Genomic DNA, 8709 nt, shown 5'->3' with positions numbered 1-8709 from the left:
GAGTAGGGCGATGTAGGCCAACCTATACTTTAAAAAAATTGCCTTGGCAGTTGAGGGGAGGATGGATTGGAGAGAGGAAACTTGAGATAGAGGGATCAATTAGAAAGCTATCCTAATAGTCCATGCAAGATCTGATGAGGGTTTGAACTAGGATGATGGCTGTGTGAGTGGAGGAGGGTTTACAGGAAGTAGAAATAATATGTGACAATAGATTGGCCAGATAGGGTGAATGAGAGTAAAGAGTTGAAGCTGACACCATAGTTGAAAGCCTGTATGACCTAGAGGACCAATATACAAATAATACCACCCAGTCAAATATACTTTTCCTCAAAAAAATTTAAGCAAGGGGCAGCTAGGTGGTACAGTGGATAGAGCAGCAGCCCTGGATTCAGGAGGACCTGAGTTCAAATCCGACCTCAGACACTTAACACTTACCAGCTGTGTGACCCTGGGCAAGTCACTTAACCCCAATTGCCTCACCAAAAAAAAAAAAAAAAAGAGTTAAGCAAAACTCTTGGTTTTCTTTCTTCTTCTCTTCTTTAATCCTCCCCACCCAAATCATTTAACCCCTCTGGATTCTTAGTTTCATCATTTATAAAATGATGAAGTTGGACTAGATAGCTTCCAAGGTCCCTTTTATCTTTGGAGCTATGATCTTGTGATCATTCCACCTGAATGAAGACACTCCCCAAGGATATGTCCTTATTTCCCTTTCTGCCTTCTGTTTCCTTCTTTTCTTTTCCCTGGAGAGGTCCAGGTGGTGGTGGTGGTGGTGAAAGGTATTGTTAACAATTAGGGAATTGATTTATTTATCTATTTATTTTTTTGGTGAGGCAATTGGGGTTAAGTGACTTACCCAGGGTCACACAGCTGGTAAGTGTTAAGTGTCTGATGTCGGATTTGAACTCAGGTCCTCCTGATTTCAGGGCCGGGACTCTATCCATTGAGCTACCTAGCTGCCCCACAATTAGGGAATTTAAAAGTTATCCTATGGAAGTGGCTCTTCAGTTGATCCTTTAATGGATCTCATTATTCCAGCCTTCTCTTATGGTCCATAAATTCTTTGTTCCAAACTCTTTGGATCACCACCACCCCCATCCCCATTCTTATCCTGTACTTTCTTATCTCTGTGCCTTTGTTCGAGCTATCTCCTAATCTATTCCTTACCTACTTTCAAGGCTTGGTTTGGGGGACTCCGCCTCCATGAAGCTTCCCCAGTTTCCTCAGCAGACAATGATCCCTTTTCCAACTTTCTTGTAGGATTGAATTGCTGTTAACATTCTAATGTGTATTTTTTGTTGTGTTTTTGTTTTTGTTTGTTTGTTTTTTGCAGGGCAATGAGGGTTTTAAGTGACTTGCCCAGGGTCACTCAGCTAGTAAGTGTCAAGTGTCTGAGGCTGAATTTGAACTCAGGTCTTTCTGAATCCAGGGCTGGTGCTCTATCAACTGTGCCACCTAGCTGCCCCCTCTAATCTGTATTATAGTTACTAGCATACATGTCTTTTTCACCCTATTGGACTATAAAGTCTTTGAGGGCAGGCACTATGTTCTACTTTATCTTGATAAACTCAGGGCATTATAAATAGTAGCTGCTTAACAAAAGTTTACGGCTCAATTGAATTTGTAGTCTTGGCAGTTTCCATAGTATCAATTTCCAACTTCTACTGAGGGTGACTTTTGTTCATTAAATGGCAGCCAATAATATTTGTGCTATCTTTCTCTCCAGGTTTTGAGAAAAAATACTTTGTAACCCTTAAATTCTACATAAACCGTAAATGTGTCTAAGGTTTTGTAAAACACATCTTTGTAAGTTTTAAATGGGTCATCATCATGTTTGCTTGCAAGTGCTCACTTAAGCTCTGGCCCTACATGTCTAACTGCCTGATGGCCAGCATCATTCCTCCAGAACTTTGAACTCACAATGTGCAAAACAGAACCTATCATATTCTTTCACAAACTGTTCTTCTTTCTAACTTTTTTATTGGTTAATGGCACCATCTTTCTATCAGTCATCCATATTTAGTACTCATATTATGAGTAGAGAGGCCTGGTTGTATAGTGAACAACAAACTGGGAACCTGGAGTGAGGAAAACCTGGATTCAAATTCTGCCTTTGGCGCTTAACAGCTGTTCAACCATAGGCTAGTCACTTACCTATTCACGCTATCTTCTATGGCTAGATAAGGCTTTGTTTCCTCATCTATAAAATGGGAATAAGTATATTTGTTATATCTACTTTATAAGGTTGTTGTGAAACTCCAATGAAATAATATAGAGAAGGTATTTCAAAATCTTTGTGCAGTTTTAAGCTTTAATAGCTTAAGATTGTAAAAAGACTTTCAGACACCCTGTATGAAGCATGATTTTTGTTGTTTGGTCATTTCAGTCATGTCCAACTTCATGGCCCTATCTGGGATTTTCTTGGCAAAGATACTGGAGTCATTTGTCATTTCCTCCTCCAGCTCATTTACAGATGAAGAAACTGAGGCAAACAGGATTAAGTGACTTGCCCAGAGTCACACAGCTAGTAAGTGTCTAAAGCCAGATTTGAACTCATGAAGATGAATTTTCCTGAGTCTAAGCGCAGTGCTCTATTCACTGCACTACCCAGCTGCCCCTATAAAAACAATATATAAATGCCCATCACTACTATTGTCTTTGATTTGTTTTGACCCTGGATCCCCATATCAAATCAGTTGCCAAGTCCTATTGAGTCTTCTTTTGTAATATCTCTCATAGCTGTTCCTTCTATTTCCTTTTATTTTCTCTTTCACCAAAGCCCAACCTAAGAAATTCTCTCTCAAGACAGAAATTCCTTCTTCTTTGAATTCTCCTGACAATATGTCTTTACCTCTTATGTATACTTCTAATTTATTCATAGGGTCATAGAATCACAGATCAAGAGTTAGAAGGCATCTCAGTGGTCATGTAATATATACAGATAAGGAAATGGAGGTAGTAAGCAACAGTGAGAATTTGAAACCAGGTCCCATACCCACAAATACCTGTTCAACTCCTTTTCTGTTGTTCTTCTCAGCCTCGGTGTATTTTTTAAAATAGCTAACTTTAAACATGTCTTATCTTTTGCTATAACACGGTGAATTCCTTAACACTATGATATTTTATTTACCTTTGTATTTTTCTCATCATTTAATGCAGTGCCTTGAACATAGTAAGCATTCAGTAAATGCTTAATTATTGAATAGTTTGGGCTGTTATAATTTGTTATATGTTAGTTTTAGCTGCATATGGTTTTGGCTGCTGATCTAGAAAAAGAACAGCTTAGCACATCAAATAGGAATATTTGAAGTGACTATGATTTGTGAGCAGAAAGTCTTGAACATCATTATATATCCTGATATAAAATAGGCATACATTAAAACAACAACATGCACACACAAACCCCCATTTTTATAGCAACACTTACTTTGCAGCAAACAATAAGAAGGAATTGATCAATTGTTTTAAAACAAATCTGTTCTGCTGAATTTTTATCTTATGTTAAGGCAGGAATAAAAAAACCTAACAAACCAGGCAGTGTTTGTATGAAGACATTGGCAAAGAACCATGTTACAAGGAATTTACTATTTCCTTTTCCTAGACCTTAGATTGCAAATCAGCTGAACTCGTGGGTTGAGAACTCTCATTTGTCGTCACGTATTTCAATGGCTTGCCAAAATAAACAAGATTGCTATACCAAACATAAGATCTCCTGGACAACACGGTCTGACCTGGGAACACAGGCCTAAGGGGAGGAAGCTGTCTAGCAGCCCTTGCCAAGGAAAGGGTGGGGTATGCCTGCTTGAAGTTTCATGACAATCATGGCAGAAGCAATAACCCTTTGGGCTTGTTGGAGGTTCCTCCATCATTAGGTGGGAATTGTTTTTTTGTATGTGTAACACTCAACATTGCTTCTGAAGGTGCAGCTTCCCAGAGGATCGATGCCATAAATCAGAGTTTCAGAAGGTGAGGTCAAACTATAGAACCAGAGACCCAGCTGAAATGATTAAAATAGGAAATATATTACCTGTGTTGGCTTATAATGGTGGATCAGGGACTTTTCTCCCTCAGCATCCTATCATATGCCTTTATTAAATGTACAATAACAAAGAATATTGGTGGGGGAAAAGGCTTTGTAGTACAGTCACAATAACTTAGTCCTTACCCTTAACAAATAATTTGCAATGACCTGCATTAGTTTGAATTATCTGGAGCCAGACGGGTCCCCTATCACTTAAACTGAACCTTTAATAACAGGTTATACATCCCATATGTATCTAAAAATAATAAAAAGGGAAAGCCGATGGCATTCATTGCCTGTTACAAGGCATAACTGTACCACATACAAGCCAATTCAGTAGCCTAAAGCTTCTATGGGGGAGGGGAGAAAACAGATTAGCTATTTATTACTTGAATAAGGGTAACATCTGGACTCTAATTAAAAGACAATTGGAAAGTAGTTCCATGAGTATGGACTGCTCTTCTCTCACCTGAGAGCATCTGGCTATCTGGAGAGTTTCAATATCAACCCCCTGCCCCAGATGTATCATGTTGCTTGCCAATTCATCTGGGGAACATACCACTTGCTTGTATGATGACTTAAGGGGAAAATCCATGAAGAAGGGGGCAGACTGGGTGGGTGGAACATCTCACAGGATAATCCAGAATAGCTCTTGATTTTTCTGTGCGTGGATATTTTCTGTTTACCCCTTACCTGTCATCTCCACTGAAGATGCTTCTCAGACACTTTGTTCTGTGTCCTCTTCTCTTTGTGCAGGAAGAATTGCTATGGTCCCTTAAGAGATATTTTTTGAACCATGAGTAGAAAATTAATTAATTATTAGGCTGGTGAAACAAATTAGTCATCAGTGTATTCAAAAAAATAATTATTCTCCAATTATATTTGGTTTACCGAGTTAGGGGAAGAGGGGAGTGGGATTTCTGGTTGGACTAGAGGGAACAGTATGGAGGATCATGTTCTGACTTGAGAAACATTTTGAACATTCTTAATACATAAAATCAAGCAGTACACGTATGCTGTGCAGCTGGGAGACTTGAGAGAAGGGTTATTCCCAAAGTCAGATGACATTTTCCTTCCTTGCAAAATTACTCCAACTGTGTCCTGGGGACTCTTTTGGGTAGGTTGTAGTTCATGGTACTAGCTAAAGAATCTCGTCTGGAGGAGATATGTTGAGCGGAAAGGAAGAGGGGATGACATCTATTTGGCAAAAAGAGAATGGTAGAAAGGGGGTGGGGTGCTTCAAGTTATCCTAAGGCCCCAAGATATTGGAGTTTGGGCATGGGGAGAGGAGAAGCATGGGAGTAAAAACGGAAAATAGAATCCCCTCAAATTGTCAGGTGCCAAATGGGCCCCACTTAAAAATTTTGGGACCCATTCAATGCCTCCACCTTTTGAGTTGTCTTTCTGTAGCTTTTTTTGGTAATTGTTTAGAATTTAAATTTTTGATTAATGTTTTTCATTTTCTATTTCCACCTCCTTACTTACTATACTGATCAGGATGATCACAAGCTTTTGTAATTCTTAACACCCTCCAAAAGATGTGCTTCCACATACTTCTCTAGCTTTATCTTGTTATAATAGCCTTTTTATTGGTTTTCCTTAAGATATCAATTCTCTCCCCCACCCCAGTCCATCTTCCACTCAGCTAACAAAGTGATCTTCCTAAAGGCCAGGTCTGACCATGTCTTCTGAATTCATAGCACTTTGGGTCAGTCAGTATTGGTCATTTGGCAGGTTGAACCCCGATAGATGGTGGCTGGTACCACTCATGTACTTTTGTTTAGTTGTGGTCATGGTTGTTTTGTGCCCTTGGCTCATTTCACCCTAATGGATTAAAAGCTTCTCTAAGGGCAGGGACCGTGCCTCATTTTTCTGGGTATCACTTTCACTGACTAATTTAATGCTTTAACATAGCATTCAAATACCCCAAGGTATCTGGGATCTCATCAATGTGGATAATGCAGATCACAATTCATCCATTCCTACTTATTCTGTAAAGCAACAAGCATTTATTAAGTACCTACTATGAGTCAGGCACTGTTCTAAGTTCTGGGCATACAAATACAACTAAAAAGAAAAATAGATCCTGCCTTCAAGGAGCTTACATTCTACTGGGAGAAGACAATGCAGAAAAGGGACCTGAAAAGTGGGGGCTGAGGAGGGAGAGGAGGAGTACAGTATTGAAATCTAGAGAGCTAGAAGCTAGAAGCTAGAATCAGAGCCAGGAAAGAAATGAGGTATGACTGATCTGGGCCTTTCCCTAAAATGGAGGCCCCAAGCAGAACTCACCAATGGGAGGAGGGCAGCATGCTGGAGAAATATTTCAGGGTGAAATGGGAGTAAAGGAACCATCCTTGGCTAAATGTCTCAATGTCTTTCCATATGTTCCCACTAGAGATTCACCCCATGTACTGGGAGGCTTCCTTTCTTTTTCTTTTTTTTTTTTGTGGGGCAATGAGGGTTAAGTGACTTGTCCAGGGTCACACATCTAGTAAGTGTCAAGTGTCTGAGGCTGGATTTGAACTCAGGTCCTCCTGAATCCAGGGCCGTTGCTTTATCCACTGTGCCACCCAGCTTCCCCCTTCCTTGCTTTTTCTTGACACCATGAGGATACCATTGGAGAACATTGAATTCCCATTGCTTATCCCTTGCTCTCATGATATGACCAGATTATTTTTCAGCTGGATATTTCTTTGATTGTATCCTTTTCTCTGGTTCTTCTTCACACTTCTGTATTTGTTATATATTGCTACCAGATAACATCCGTCACATAATATGGAAATGATTTACATAATTGCACTTGTGTAACCTCTTTCTGTTTTGTCCCTTGAATGATCTCAATTTTTAAAGAAAGGTTTATAATACTGTGTCATGACCATTTGTCTACTGTGGGACTTCATCCTTCTCTCAAAGAATGACATTGGTTCAACTCACAGGCTTCCAGACCCAGATGTATTCAGGCCAGGTCTAAGGACTGAGATAACGAATGGGTCAGTTGACCATGCAGACAAGATCTAGCAGAAGTAGGGAAGCCAGGAGACAAAGTGAGGAAAAACTAAGAAACAGCAATACCCAGTTCATGAGGATATGGAGGAAAAGGGTTGGCAACTTGATGTTGAATCTTTTCCCTCCACATTATGTTTCCTTGTAGGACCTGATGACTCGAAAATCCTTTAAAACTGCTAAAACATGGATGGAGGGCTATTCTTAGGGAATAGGGGAAAAGAGAAAATCTTGTGTTCTCTCCCAAAGGCCACATTGGTTAGAGGGGAAACTCAGGTTTAAAAAGGAGTGATAGGGGCGGCTAGGTGGCGCAGTGGATAAAGCACCGGCCCTGGATTCAGGAGTTCCTGAGTTCAAATCCGGCCTCAGACACTTGACACTTACTAGCTGTGTGACCTTGGGCAAGTCACTTAATCCCCACTGCCCCGCAAAAAAAAAAAAAAAAAAAAAAAAAAAAAAGAAAAAGGAGTGATAATCTGCTAGGCCTATATCCCAAAGACATCCCAAAAAGGGGAAAAGGACCTATTTGCATGAAGATATTCACCCAGCAGCTCTCTTTATGGTGGCTAAGAATTGAAAAGTCAGGGGATGCCTATCAATTGGGGAATGGCTAAACAATCTGATTGTAAAGGAATATTATTGTGCTATAAGAAATGACAAGCAGAATAATTTCAGAAAAACCTGAAAAGACTTACATGAACTGATACAGAGTGAAGTGAGCAGAACCAGGAGAATACTGTATGCAATAACAGCAATATTGTTAAATGAAGAATTATGAATGACAACTATTTTCAGCAATTCAATGCTCCAAGAAAATCACAAAGAACTAATGATGAAGCATACTATCTGCTTCCAGAGAAAGAACTGATTTAGTTTGAATATAGACTGAAGCATGCTATTTCTCATTTTCTTTCATTCTTTTTCTTCTACTTGAGCCTTTTTGTACAAGATGACTTTTGAGTTTTCTTCTACAAAATGACTAATATGGTAATTTTTTACATAATTTCACTTATATAACCTATATCTGATTGCTTATAGCCTCAGGGATGGGGGAGGGGAGGAGAGGAAGGGAGGGACAGATAGAATTTGGAACTCAAAATTTAAAAAAATGTTAATTGTTTTAATATGTAATTGGGGAAATATATACAATATACATATACACATATACACATGCATTCATATATAGTATCTATATGTGCACATATAGGCAATACACCTATGTATATGTATGTATATGTGTACACACATGTCTGTATGTGTATATGCATGTACACACATATATACAGAGAGAGAAAGAGAGAGAGAGAGAGAGAGAGAGAGAGAGGGATTTCAACCCTATTTGGTTGGGGGCAAAAGCAAGCCAACACCTAGAGCTTGATTGTGAAGGAAAATGGGAGGCAATCAGAGGTTTCCTGGTAAATGTTTAACAATCAACTCTCTGGGGAAAAATATACATATAACATACTTTTATGTTTAATCTAGATGCCTAACATTTCCTTTATCATTTTCTTAAGGGGCAGCTAGGTGGCACAGTAGATAAAGCACTGGTCCTGGATTCAGGAGGACCTGAGTTCAAATCCGACTTCAGACACTTAACACTTACTAGCTGTGTGACCCTGGGCAAGTCACTTAACCCTCATTGCCCAGCAACAAAACAAAAAAAACCCCAAAATTTATCATTTTCT

The sequence above is a fragment of the Dromiciops gliroides genome, chromosome 3 (genome assembly GCF_019393635.1).
Source record: "Dromiciops gliroides isolate mDroGli1 chromosome 3, mDroGli1.pri, whole genome shotgun sequence".
Taxonomy (NCBI): domain Eukaryota; kingdom Metazoa; phylum Chordata; class Mammalia; order Microbiotheria; family Microbiotheriidae; genus Dromiciops; species Dromiciops gliroides.
Note: the sequence above shows the minus strand (reverse complement) of the source record.